The following is a 15,126-nucleotide window of genomic DNA, read 5'->3' as shown; positions in this document are numbered from 1 at the left end:
TATTTAAATGATTATAACTAAGAGACAAAAAGGGTTACAGACATGAGACCTACTGTTATAGAAAGGTGTTGACATGGACTATAATGTGAGCATAGTCACTAAGGGGTGGGAGTGGGGGGGCTTTAGGATATGCTGAAAAAACAACAAATCCCCCATTGAACAAGACAATATTTAAATTCTGATGCCAAAAATGTGATTGACATCCCCTCAAACCCCTGGAAAGCCACTAATTAAGTATTTCCAACTTCCAATTTGAGGTAAAAACCTGTTTTATTAAAAAAACTACAACTCCCTAGACCTCTCGTTTTGTAGTTCTTCCCTATTAGGGCTGTGAAAACCTATTTCTACCCAATATATCGAATATCACACACTGTCTAATAAATAATTACACTGTATGTATATTATCTATGCTAAAAAAAGACAACAATGTTTGTTTAATGAAGATATTTTAACTAAAACAGGAGAGCAGAGTCGGGGCCATTTACAGTGAAGCGCGATTCAATGAGATCGCACAGCACATCCGCGAGGATAGTACCACATCCGCTATGAGCTCGGTAGATTACAAAATAAAACAGATTTCAAAATAAAACTCAGCGGATCGTCTTTTTCTGGCGAGATCTTCGCCACAAAGTGATTATGTACATGCACTGAGTGAATATTAAGAACATAAAACATATATTTCTCGCTAGAAATGTAATCAAAATCCATTTTTATGCAGAAACAAAGTCAAAATATTTATTTTTTTTCACTAAAAATGAGAGAAATGTCCGCCAGTGGAATGCCGTAAAACAAACGAATAAAAGTTTATTTCTCAGAATCGAAGGAGAAAAAAATGATACTGAGAGCCACAACATGAAGCTATTTTATTGTTGAATTATCAGTGAGACTTTGATGTGTTTGTGTTGAGAAATGTTGACGATGTCTTTAAAAGAAATCCTTAAAATAGGGAGAAAAATACTTCCGTGCACAGGGTCCTCGGTTCTCCATTCAGATTGTCGCTGGCAGCGTAATGGAGGGCCGTGGTCTGGATATTATTGAAGTGAATAGACGGCTGTAAGCCTCTGCTCTAAGCGCTTCTCAGCGCCGCGAGCGGGTTTATATTGGAGTCAATTGAGAACCCAGAGCGTTTCACACAAACGTGGAAGGGTACCCTTTGCGCCAGTATGATACGTCTAGGGGTGTGACAAATCGTCGGTATATTACGCTTTGGGAATGAGAACAGGTTGTTAAAAATATACAAATAAGAGAAGAGAATCGGAGGTCACAGTGTGACTGTTCTTTTTAGCTTCCTGACAGCTGACAGGACAGTGACAGCTTCCTGTGGGCCTCACCCCACCAGGACAAAGAACTATGTAACCTTGTTGAGGTGTGACAACTTAACCCTACCTGGTGCCTGCCTGGGCTCAATACATGGTGAGCCTGTAACCCCCGGGAGGCATACGGCACCAGGAAGGCACTAATGAGTAGTTTCTGCCCGAGCCCCTCGCTCTACGCGCGGGGTTCGCAGCCTGTCAGCATGCTGCAAGGTGGCAGTCCAACCAGCTGACTAGCCATCGCAGTCTAACTACCCAGCATGGTGAAAATAAGACAGTTATGAACCTGACCAAAGCAACTACATTTAACCGGACGGATCACCCTGGCAACAGACCTCAGCCTGCCCCCCAACAACGACATTTGAATCTCCGTCATAAAACCTGCATTGCCTGCTAGAATGTCCAAACACTCCTTCGCCCTGGCTATGCAACACTTCTCTCCCGTGAACTCTCCAATTATAAAATTACCCTTGCTGGCCTTTGCGACTCACGCTGGCGTGGAACTGGAGAAACCACTGCCGGCGACCATCTTTTTCTCTGCAGTGGCCCAAATTATGGGAGGGGCCTCTACGGTGTAGCCCTAGCTATCCTGCTATACCGGAGGAAGTCTCTCATCAGCTGGAAACCAGTCAGTGACACACTGCTCTCGACCCGTCTCGCACACAAACATGGGAAGAGGACAGTTATTATCGCCTATAGCCCAACTGATGTCACCCCAGACCAAGCAAAGGACACGTTTTCATGACCAGCTACAAGACACCATCCAGGCAGCCCCCCATGCTACAATCTCCACACAGGACCCCACCCTCCTGGCAGTACCACCAACGACAACGGCCAACGATTACTCAATCTATGCAGAGCCACCAACCTCTGCATTGCCGACACATGGTATCTCCGGAAGCGGATCCATCACTGGACCTGGTACAGCCCTGACCTGACCTTAAGGATCCTACAGTTTTCAACACAGTTGCCCCTTCCTTCTACTGTTGATGAATTCCATCCTCTCCACTGGTTCTGTCCCGGCTGCCTTCAAGTTCGCCGCAGTGCAGCCACTACTAAAGAAAACCAACCTCGACCCCTCCATTCTCTCTAACTACAGACCTATTTCTAAACTACCCTTCCTGTCTAAAGTCCTCAAGCCAGAAGTCTATGCCCAACTGAAAGCCTTTCTCACCAATGACAACATCTACAAAAAATTCCAGTCTGGCTTCAGAACAGCCCACAGCACAGAGACTGCACTGCTGAGAGTGCTAAACGACCTGCTCCTAGTCGTTGACTCAGGGAGCCCTGTGATCCTAGTGCTCCTAGATCTCACAGCAGCCTTTGACACGGTGGATCACAGGATCCTGCTGTCTCGGCTTGAGCACCAAGTTGGCATCAAAGGCACAGCCCTGAAGTTCTTTCAGTCCTACCTGGCTGACAGGAGCTTCTCTGTCCTGCTTGGGAATTTCTTCTCCTCTGTTGCCCCCTCACCTGTGGGGTCCCTCATGGCTCTGTACTAGGTCCCATCCTCTTCCTGTTATATATCTTACCCCTAGGGGATATCCTGGTCAAACATAACATCTCCTTCCACTGCTTTGCCGAGGACGTCCAGCTATATCTACCTCTTAAGGTTGATGGGCAGGCTGCACTCCAGCCACTGCTTGATTGTCTGGCTGACATCAGATCATGGATGGGTGCAAACTTCCTCAACCTTAATGAGAGCAAGACAGAGATCATTATTTTTGGCAAAACCTCTTCGGCCTTCTCCACCGATGTCCTAGGCCCTCTAGCCTCCAACATCCGGCCTTCTGTTAAAAATCTTGGCGTGATTTTTGACAGTGCCTTTAAGTTTGAGCAGCAGGTTAGTGCAGTGGTGAGGAGAAGCTTTTTCCACCTGAGAACACTAGCCAAGACAAAAGCTTACCTGCCTCAGGGTGACCTGGAGAAAACTATTCATGCCTTCATCACATCACAACTGGACTACTGTAACGCTCTCTACACCGGCATGGATCAATTGCAGCTTCGCCGCCTGCAGTTGGTCCAAAACTCAGCCGCCCGACTCCTCACCTGCACTAAAAAACATGATCACATCACCCCAGTCCTCGCATCACTCCACTGGCTCCCCATCCGTCACCACATTGACTATAAACTTCTTTTAACGGTCTACAAATCCCTCCATGGTCTGGCCCCTGTATACCTGTCTGACCTTCTGCACCACCACACCCCTCCAGAGCTCTACGGTCAGCTGACCAGCTGCTGTTGGAGGTGCCCATATCCAGACTAAAAACAAGGGGCGACAGGGCCTTCTCAGTAGCAGACTCTGGAACTGCCTCCCCCTCCACATCCGTGCAGCGCAGTCCCTAAATGTTTTTAAATCCCACTTAAAAACCCACCTCTTTTCCCTTGCCTTCTATTAAAGTTTTTTCCTCTGGCAAGTGCTAGGGAATGTCCCCTAGTAATCCCACAGTGCTTTTAAAAATATCCCATCTTCTTTTAATTTATTTTAAATTTAATTTTGTTTTGTTTTTGTTTTTTTTGTTACCTGACACAGAGGCATCACGCTCCTCTCCATCCCCGGTGAACTCTTCACCCGTATACTACTCACCCGAGCTCTTCCTGCAACCAGAAGCAGATGCCGCCAAGAACAAGCCGGATTCATGCCCAACCATTCCACCACCGATCACATCTCAGCTCTCTGGCTTTTAAGGGAAAAGGTCAGGGAGTTCAGAAAGGACCGGCACCCCTTCATTGCCTTCATCGACCTGAAGGCCGCCTTTGACACTGTGGATCACAGGTCCCTCTGGAACATCCTGAAGTCCCTTGGAGCCCCAGCCAAAATCATCACATTCCTTAAGCAACTTCATCAGGGTGCAGAACGCTGTGTGCGTGTGAATGGCCAAGACTCCGAGTGGTTCCCCATTAACAGCTGGGTCAGGCAGGGATGTGTTGCCGCCCCAGAACTCTTTAATTGCGTCATTGACCATCTGATGTCAAGAGTCTGTGAGCGGGTCCCAAGGGTGTCACTTGGAAACTACATCTTAAAGGACCTCGAATACGCTGATGACACCACCCTGTTTGGCGAGACTGCTGAGCAGCTCAGTGAGCCCTCAGCATGTTTGAAGAGGAGACCAGAAAGCTCGGCCTGAAGATAAGCTGGTCCAAGACCGAACTTATGCATGTAGGTGATGGACCAGACCCACCACCCTTCCTGTTTGAGCACCCCTGTCCACTTTGTCCCCACCTTCAAATACCTTGGCTCGACAGTGTCCAACACTGGTGACCTCAAAATAGAGGTCAACAGCAGCTTCTGTAATGCAGTCCTTGTGGAGGCCGTTGTGGCAACACCGGCACATATCAAGGGAGACAAAGCTCAGAGTCTACAATGCCTCTCTCATCACTGTGCTCCTGTACGGCTCAGAAACCAGGCCACTGAATAACACACTGGCGACAATGCTCGATGGCTTTGATTCCAGAGCCCTCAGGAGGATTGAAGGCATCTCGTGGAGCCAGCATGTCACTAACCAGACTTTAAGAGAGCTAACCCAACAGCTCCCAGCTTCTCGCCTCGCAGCAATGCGGCGAGTGCGTTGGTATGGTCACGTCATCCGCCTGCCAGAGGAGCATCCTACACACACCATCCTGGCCTTTAATCCCCAGCAAGCCGGCTGGAGACGACCTAGAGGCGCCCCCCGCACCCTCTGGCTGGATGTTATATCCCAGGACCTTAAAGCTTGCGGCGTGACTCTGGCACAGGCCCAACACCTCGCCCACAACAGACCCAGATGGAGAAACCTGGCTCTACGCGCCCTGAAGTGCAAGAGGACTAAGTAAGTAAGTCCTGACAGCCTGGTAGATGGAGCCGGGGCTAGAGAGGGGAGAGAGTTTAGCATCCTAACAGCCTGGTGGATAAAGCTGTTGGTGAGTCTGGTGCATGCATGGAGGCTCCTATACCTTCTCCCAGAGGACAGGAGGCTGAACAGATGTGTGCAGGGTGGCTTGCATCGCTCACAATTGTGGTTGCTCTGCGGGTGAGGCAGGTGGTGTATATGTCTTGCAGGGAGGGGAGTGGGGCATCAATGATCCTTCCAGGTGTTCACAATGCGCTGAAGGGATTTCCTGTTGTACTCGCTCGTTTGAGTTTGCGCAGGAAGTAGAGGCGACGCTGGGCTTTCTTCGCCAGTGATGCAGTGTTGGTGGACCAGGAGAGGTCCTCGCTGATGTGGACCCCCAGGAATTTGGTGCTGCTCACTCTCTCCACAGCAGCACCATCGATGGTCAGTGGCAGGTATTGGGTTGGGCCTCTCTGGAAGTTGAAAACAATCTCCTCGGTCTTGCTGACATTCAGTAGGTGATCGTTTCAGTAGGTTATCAGAGAGTCCGATGTGGGGGAGGGGGGTGGCTTTGTATGCTCCTTTGTGGTTACTGTATACTAGGTCCAAAATGTTATTCCCTCTTGTTGGGAAATCAACATGCTGGTGAAGTTTTGGAAGGACAGTCTTGAGATCAGCATGGTTGAAATCTCCTGGGTCTGGGTGTGCTGTCTGTTGTTCACTGATGGCCTGGTATAGTTCACAAAGTGCTGCATTTCTGTCACTGCTGTTGTTGGGAGGGATGTAAGCTGTGACTAGCAAAATTGCTGTAAACTCCCTGGGCAGATAGAAAAGACGGCACTTTATTATCATAAACTCTGCCAGTGGTGAACAGTGTTTGCATACCACCACAGCGTCCCGGCACCATGCATCACAGATGTAAACACAGACCCCACCACCCTGAATCTTTCCTCCGTTTACAAGGGCATGGTCCACTTGATAGCATGCTAGCTGCTCCAGTTGTACAGAAGAGTCGGGATTGTTGTCGTTAAACCAGCTTTCAGTGAAAATGAGCACACAGCAGTTACTCACTGTCCAATTTGTTGACCTCAGCAGTCTTATGTGGTCCATTTTATTGCCCAATGATCGTACATTTTCCAGGAGGATGGATGGTATTGCTAGGCGAGTTGGACTAGCCACCAGCCTAGCCCTGATACCTCCGCATTTTACCCTCTTCTGCTTCCTTGCACACCGCTTCCGACACCTCCTTTTCGAGAGAGGAGTAGCAGGCTAGTCCGGTGTAATTGCAGGTCGACGGAGTACAAATCCTGCTTCTGCAGATGTCCAGCAGAGCCTGTCGACTATACTCGTACTTCGACGTAGACAGATGAGACGAACATGAAAAAGTTTCGGACAAAGACTTTTTAAACGAGCAAAAGACCGCAAGTTTGGGACAGAGAGAGGTTGCTGTGTCTGCACGCGCCACCACCTTAGCCATGTCAAAACAAAAAAAAAAAAAAAACTTAAATTACATAAAAAGCTGTTTATTTTTGTTTTCATACTGGAATCGAGCCTCTTTCTCCTGGGTGAAAGTCTGCCATTTGTTTGACTCATCCGCCATTTAAACTCCACATCGATGTCAAGCATACGTCTGCAAGATGGTGGTGGAGGACAGTCTCAAACGTGAATATGAGTCACGTTTCGCTGCCTGTACAAACGCCTTATATTGACGTTTTTGAGGGGAGACCATTCTCCTTCATGCATGTGTACAGAATTCCACCAACAAAAAATAGAGCTCCCCTCATGTAATCTAAACTGAGTTAAAGAGTCCACATTTAGTGTCCCCCTTTATGAGAGCAGAGGGTCAGAAGCACCTACACTGGGGAACGTATGTAGGTGAGTGGCTTCATGGAGACACACAAAAAATAGTAATGAAAGTATATTTTGTGACTATATACAGTCACGTCCCCAAAACAGTGTTTTGTTTTGAGGCTTCAGTGACCTTCAGTGTTATAAAAACAGCAAAAGAAAAATTGCTGCTGTCATTTCCAGTGCTGATGTAACAATGTGTCACAATGTACACACACAAGTTCCTACCAACTGGGGTGTGTGTGTGTGTGTGTGTGTGTGTGTGTGTGTGTGTGTGTGTGTGTGTGTGTTTGTGTGTGTCTAATCAGACCGTCTGGCCTCCCTCAGTTCATCTGTTTGTGTGTTAGTTTATCTGTCACATTTTGATGAACGTTGGGTGGAATGATGTATGTCACTTCTGTGTTCAGAATTTTTGTCCTGTTAAAAAATATGTCTCCCTTGGTGTTTTTCTTCTTCTGGAAAATCTGGTGAATCAATAACAGGTAGACTTCATTATCAATTAATCAGGAGATTCAATGAGATTGTGATGGTCAGACCAGAGACTAGTCTGTATTATCCTAAAGCAATGAGGTACCTACAATAGTCAGCCAGCTACTTTCATGCTTCATAATCCCATTAAAAATTGTTAGATATGATTTATAGCAATAGAAGTGAGGAAACAGCAGTTCCAGAAATTGTATGTCTTCAGGGAAACACTTCTTCAACAGTAACTTTAAGTCAAGACAAGCAAAACCTGCAGTAACTGATGTGATTGACCACTTTAAATACACTCGACTATGTCTCATTTAACCAACTTCCTGCTTTACCTGTGCATGCTTTGGGTGCAGTTTTGATATGCAAAAAAATATATATATCCAACATTTCTTTCACTCTGAAGTCCTGTTTAAGTACACTGAACAAAACTATAAATGCCCCATGTTTTTACGCTAACTAGCAGTGGTTGTCTTTTTTTTTTTTTAAGTTAATGCAATTAAATGGGAGATGGTTTTGATGTAGCATACATTTAACTCATGGCTAGTCAGCTGGTTCTGCTCAGACATGAAATAACACTTATAAGTTGCACAATTGAATCTAATTCCTGAACACATTTTCTCTCGTGTGGTCAAAGTTGTCCAATTAGCCACCAATTTATTATTATTATTTTTCTCTCTTGCTCAATCTCTTCTTCTTCTCCTATTTACTGACGGATTAGCCTACAACAACACATACACTGCCATCTTCTGACCAAAGTACATTAGTGCAGCATCATTTATTCGCTCTAAAGCAGTTGGTAGAAACGTCCTTAATCCGCATTTTCTTTCGTGCGACATTTTTAAATTTTGCTTCAAAATTTGATTCGACTTTCATGGAAACACATTATATGAGACTAACGTCGACAGCTGGCTAAGTTAGCTTAGCATAAACACTGGAAGTTAATTACACATTGTATTGTGTTTAATTTATAACAAAAAAAATACTAAAACCAAAAGCCTCACATTTATTTACAGGAGTTTAACAGGCTGGGGCAGATCGATAGACAATAGCCCCTTTCCATAGCTGACTTGGCTTGACTCGCATCAGCACAGCAGCGATTTGCTTCTCCAGTACAGCAGGGCTCACTTGAAGGTGTCTCTTTAAATGACTACTGGTCAAAAGAGCAGCCGTAAAACAGAACGGCTGTAAAACAGAGCAGCTGTAAAACCGAACGGCTGTAAAACGGTGGATAAACACATTTAATTTCCTATATTCAATAAAAGTCTCCCTGTTGTCTGCAGCTCTTTAAAATCTCACTGTGGCGGTTTCTAACTTCACTAATTCAGTAAGAAACACATTTCATTTCCTTTACACGGTTCACATTAAAAATCCCCCATTTGTTGTTATTTAAAAACTTTCTGTAAAATGTGGTAAATCAGGAGATATTTGATTTTCATCAGTAGCAAGTGAACACGACTCCGACAGCTGAAGTGAACATGAAATTGTAAAATTAGACATATATCTGAAAGTACAAACAGGGACGCAGGAGAAACTAAACACATGCACTAAGAGATGAACACACAGAGACTTTCATTATGTGCATCTCATGCGCAGCTCGGTACAACTTGCCGTGCTTAAACTGGTAATGGGAGCAGTTGTTTAGCCTCCTGTGTCTCTTTGTAGTTGCTTTGTGTCTCTTTGTAATCATTTTGTGTCTCTTTGTAGTTGTTTTGTGTCTCTTTGTAGTCATTTTGAGTCTCTTTGTAGTTGTTTTGTGTCTCTTTGTAATCATTTTGTGTCTCTTTGTAGTTGTTTTGTGTCTCTTTGTAGTCATTTTCTGTCTCTTTGTAGTTGCTTTGTATCTCTTTGTAGTCATTTTGAGTCTCTGTAGTTGTTTTGTGTCTCTTTGTGTCTCTTTGTAGTTGCTTTGTATATCTTTGTAGTCATTCTGTGTCTCTTTGTAGTTGCTTTGTATCTCTTTGTAGTCATTCTGTGTCTCTTTGTAGTTGCTTTGTATCTCTTTGTAGTCATTTTGTGTCTCTTTGTAGTCATTTTGTGTCTCTTTGTAGACATTTTGTGTCTCTTTGTAGTTGCTTTGTGTCTCTTTGTAGTCATTTTGTGTCTCTTTGTAGTCATTTTCTGTCTCTTTGTTGTCACTTTGTGTCTCTTTGTAGTTGATTTGTGTCCCTTTGTAGTCATTTGAGTCTCTGCGTATTTGTTTTGCCACTTTGTGTCATCATTGTACAGCCTATGTTTGTTTGTGGTCATTTTGTAGCATGTATGTCTTCAAGTGACATTTTGAAGGGGGCCCTGACACTTTGGTCCCCTCAGCCTGTGCCTGGTAAGCCTGTTCAGTAATCCATCCATGTCCATCCAGGTTATTATTTTATTGATTCTGCCAGGTTGTTGAATGAATTACACATTGACTAGCACACACACGCACAACCATACACAGAGCCTACAGGGAGGGTTAGTTGGTAGGACAGTGTTAATCTCTCCATTTTCTCCTCTCTTTATGTTTTTATATCTCTCATTCAGCAGGTTCACCAGACCCCTGAGAAAAGTCTAACCTCAGTATGAACCCACATCTCACCTGAAATATGACAGCTTACACTTCCCTCTCATCTCCCTGTTCTGCTCTCGCTCTGACAGACACACACACACACACACACACCTACACACACATCTCAGTTTTCCTCTCATCTCGACACTGGCATGCACAGGAAAGTTTGCAACTTCTCTCTTCCTTTCTCACTCTTTCTTTACCACACACACGCAAACTCTCACACACCACACACACACACACACACACACATACACACACACACACACACACACACACACACACACACACACACACACACACACACACACACACACACAGGGGAGCTCAACTTTGAGAGGAGACAGTGAGAGGGAGGAGGAGATGGAACAGGAAAGAAAGAGCTGAAATGTAAGATCTGTCACTGTGACCTTTGATGGTGACAAAGTGTGAGAGCGCTGCCATGCAACTGCTGTCTTTAACCCCGTCTCTCCCTGTCTTCCTCTCTTTCTTTCTGAATCATTTGGAGGAAGAGTGACTCCTTTGTTTCAAGATGAGAGAGCTGAGATCAAAGCTGGTCGTGTAGTTTTAGCAGAGAGACTATTTGGATTGGTTAATTTTGATAGTTATTTTGGCTGTTTTGCAAAAGAAAAATAATACAGTAGTTTTTTTTAAATACCTAGTCTGCATAAATATTGTTGATTTGTCCTAAAATAGTGTGTATTCAAACTGGTCTGTTCAGTTCCGCTGTAAACCAAATAATTACTGCTGAAGGTAATTTATAAAGTGAATATATGTGCGCAGTCTTTATTGTTAAAAAAAAATCAAGGTTTGAACTAAAACCTTGTCACCAGGCCTTGAATTTCGTAGGCCACTGGGCATTTTGTGTTGTCAATTTTTTGAGGGCACAAAGGCCAAAAGCCAGGGCACCAAGGCGATAAAATAAAACATTGGGCCTCATTCACCAATATCTTCTTAAGAATCTTCTTAGATTCTTTCTTAAGTCCTTTTTAAGAAGATTTCTAAGAAGACCCTACGTCAGATTCATCAACGTGTTCTTAAGCCGCTGAATTGTTCGCAGCCGTGTTCTTAAATTGATGAATGCCATCTCCTCATAAATAGAGCGGGCGTGCCAGGTGAGTCTAATTAACATAGGATTAGCATAGGTAACCGCCCATTAATGCCCATAAAAGGGCCCATAAAAAGGACTGCAGGGCCGTGTGTAGACGCCACACAGAGGAAACACAAAGAGAATGCCTAAAGCAAAGCGTAAATCCATTGGAGCACAGGTAAAAAGAAAAAAAACTTTAGCAGTTCAGAACTAGAAGTTCTGCTGCAGGAGATCACTTGGAGGAAGAAAATTAAATTTAGCAGCCTTAGTGCAGGTTGCAACAACACAAACAAAAAGGAGGCCTGGGAGGCAGTTACACGTGCAGTGGATGCATTAAAATGAACAAGAAATTGAAGAAAACAATGTTCTTATATATGTGTATATATATCTGTATATACACTGTTCAAAAAAATAAAGGGAACACTTAAACAACACAATGTACAGTAACTCCAAGTCAATCACACTTCTGTGAAATCAAACTGTCCTTGAATGTGTGGTTTCACTAATTTTACATGAATTTACTTGATTCATGTTAAAGCGTTGGCACATTTAATTTAATTAAAATGAAAAATGAAAAAAAATGAAATTAATAAATTAATACACAAATATAACGGAAATGTCACTGTAATGTATTTTATTGAACTTAACAAAAGAAGACAACACAACCATGCCAACATGTCAGCACTGAAATGTGCTTAAGAGTACTCCTGAGTGTTCGTAGGATTTGTTCTTACCTAAGAAAAATCCTGGATAAGAAAAAAATTCATGAATGCCACAGTCTTCGTAAAATCTTCGTAAGTAGAATTTAAGAACAAATTTCTTCTTAAGAACGGTTCGTGAATGAGGCTCAATGATTTTAAGTTCACGTCCATAATGAATTTAATTTAAGGAATAGTAATGACGCTTTTGAGGAAGATTCTAAGAGTCTAAGTCCAAACTGTCAAGCAGGTAAAGAAAAATCTCGTTGTAAAGTAAAATGCATCAATCTTGTGCACTTTGAGAGATAACAGAACATTTTTCACAGTCGGGAGATACAGTATTATAGAATCTTTGTTATCCTATACTGTGTCATTTTTAACTGCTGTTTCCCACTGGGACATGGAGTAGCCAGCCGTGTGGAAAAATAGCTGGATAGGGGGTCCGGGGGCGGAGAATTTTCCTGGAGAATTTTTTTTCCATAAAAGCCCAAATTTGGTGGCCTCTCGCAGATTCTAATGCCACTATTCCATCATATACACTGATCTTAATCATTGCACATTTCAAGAATTATTTTAAAGGAGAATAAGTGTTCTTGTATATTTTATTTAAGGGATGGGTCTCAAACTTGCGGCCCATGGGCCAATTGCGGCCCTTGTGATGATACTTTGTGGCCCCCACCTTGATATGAAAGTTTAATGTGAGTTTTATATGAATGGCACTTTACCATGTTGTGTGTGGAAGGTCCTTTTTTTTGTAATTTTGTGTCTTTTTTTTTGGTAATGCTGTGTCTTTTTTAATAATGTTGTGTCTTTTTTAATAATTGTGTCTTTTTTTTTGGTAATCCTGTGTCTTTTTTTTGTCATTTTGTATATTTTTTAAGTAATTTAGGTTTTTTTTTTTAAATAATTTTGTGTTTTTTGGTAATTCTTTGTATTTTTTGTGATTTTGTGTCTTTTTTGTAATTTTGTGTCTTTTTGTGATTTTGTGTCTTTTTTTGGTCATTTTGTGTCTTTTTTTAGTCATTTTGTGGTGGGTTTTTTGGGTCATTTTGTGTCTTTTTTAAGTAATTTATTTTTTTTCTGTCATTTTGTGTCATTTTTTTGTAATTTTGTGTCTTTTTTTGGTCATTTTGATATTGCCTCCAGCAGATTTAAGGCATCTTATTTTGACAGTCTTCTTGTAAATTCTGTGGTTGATTCTGTTAACACAGACTGACTGACGGCAACACAACGCAAAATAACTTTATATTATGAACAGTATATATACTTTCAGTAGCTTGGAATGTGACGTTAGCGCAGCACATGAGACTGGCGGGACAGATTAGAGACGTTTGATGAAGTCTTCTTGCTTGGCCATTGATAGATTTGTGTCAAACTGTCATTATAGCCCGTCCGAGCGGTTCATGCCAGGCCTGAATCAAACCCACCACTGATGATGAATGTCATCAAAAGATGCATTTTTTTCTCAAATGTGTCAAAGCTGTGTTGACAGGAAAGAGGGCAGATATTTTTTTCAAGGGCCCTGGTGAAATTCCTGCCCTGCTTGTCACACTCCATCTTTTCTTAGCATGCTATCATCTGTTCTAATGTCATAAACCAAAGTACTAGACAAGTAAAAATGTAATCTGTAAAAGGTGCTAGATTAAAAAGAGATGATCAAAGTTATTATAATTAATGCTGAGGGGGACATGCATGTCTGCACCAGATTTAATGTCAATCCATCCAAAACCTCACCAAACCATGACTTTGTTAAGATTACACAACAAGAATATCTACTGACTTTTATTAACTAACTAAAATTTGTTTACAATAACATACTTTTGAGAGGATGATTATAACTTAAAATATTGTACCAAAGATGAGTGCTAAATAACAGAATATTGTCAGATTTGATAGTCAATCCCTTCATTAGTTTATTCGTTTTGAGAGCTTTGAGGGCTTTTCCCTGTGTGTGTGTGTGTGTGTGTGTGTGTGTGTGTGTATGTGTGTAGATGGAGAGCTCAAAATAGTTCTAACACAAAGCAGTTTATGAGCGGCTTTCCCTGTCTGATCTGTTGTGATGTCTCATCACGCTATTTTAAGAATAAATCCTTTCTTATGTGTCTTTTTGTGTCTTATGTGTCTCATGTGTTTTCCATGAGAAGTGTCTGATCTATCACAGCAGACTACGTTTCAAACATACCTGTCAAGTATCCCGTTTTGGCCGGCAAGTCCCGTAAAAAAACATTCCCAATATGAGCTCTGTCACTCGCCTCGCGATAACTGCCACCCGCAGTAGCTACTACAGGTACTGTAGGTGGCAGCTGTCACAAGGTTAGTGTGTGACGTCAGATGAGTGACAACCATCTGACGTGTCTCTGGAAAGACATCGGGAGCTGGCAATGTCGTCCAGGGAGGGCAAGGGGCAACCGATTGTTTTTTCGGCAGACCTTATCACCCTCTGCAGCTTCTTTTTATCAGCTGCTGAGCAGCCTGCAAACCACACAGCGATGAAGAACATTAACAATGTGGATGGTGGAGCGGTAGAAGGTTACCAGCAGCTTCTCCTCCAGTCTGTTCCTTTTTAGTACCCTCAAGAAGTGGAGTCGCTGCTGGGCCTTCTTCACCACTGCTGACGTGGTGTTTGACCAGGAGAGGTCCTCTGAGATGTGAGGTATGAAGGTGGGGACCCTCTCCATTGATGAAGAGAGGAGCCGTGTCAGTTTTATGCCTCCCGAAGTCTATAACCACCACCTAGGTTTTTTTGGTGTTGAGACTCTGGTTGTTCTTCTCACACCACTCTGCTAGATGCTGCACCTCGTCCCTGTAGGCCGACTCATCAGCTTCAGTTATGAGCCACATTATGGTGGTGTCGTCCGCAAATTTGATTATGGTGTTGGTGGGGTGGGTGGGGGTGCAGTCATGGGTGTAGATGGCATACAGGAGAGGGCTCAGCACACAGCCTTGTGGAGAGCTATTGCTTAGCGTGAGGGTGGAGGAGTTGTGGGCATCAACCTTAACAGTCTGTGGACGGTTCGAAAGGAAGTCCCTGATCCAGGCACAGGTGGGAGGTGGAAAGTCCAGGGCAGCCAGCTTGTCCACCAGGATGTCGGGAATGATGGTATTGAAGGCTGAGCTGGAATCAACGAACAACATCCTCACCGAGGTCCCCAGGTGCTCCAGGTGGCTCAGAGCACAGTGGAGGGCTGTCGAGATGGCGTCGTCTGTGCTTCTGTTGGTCCTGTGTGCAAACTAGTGTGGGTCAAAGGCAGGGGGGAGGCAGTCCTTAATGCGTTGTGACACCAGTCTCTCAAAACATTTTGCAACTACTGATGTTAATGCAATTGGTCTGTAGTCATTGAGGTTTTTG

Source organism: Centropristis striata, chromosome 3 (assembly GCF_030273125.1).
Source record: "Centropristis striata isolate RG_2023a ecotype Rhode Island chromosome 3, C.striata_1.0, whole genome shotgun sequence".
Taxonomy (NCBI): domain Eukaryota; kingdom Metazoa; phylum Chordata; class Actinopteri; order Perciformes; family Serranidae; genus Centropristis; species Centropristis striata.
The sequence above is the reverse complement of the archived record's forward strand: the minus strand, read 5'-3'. Positions refer to the sequence as shown.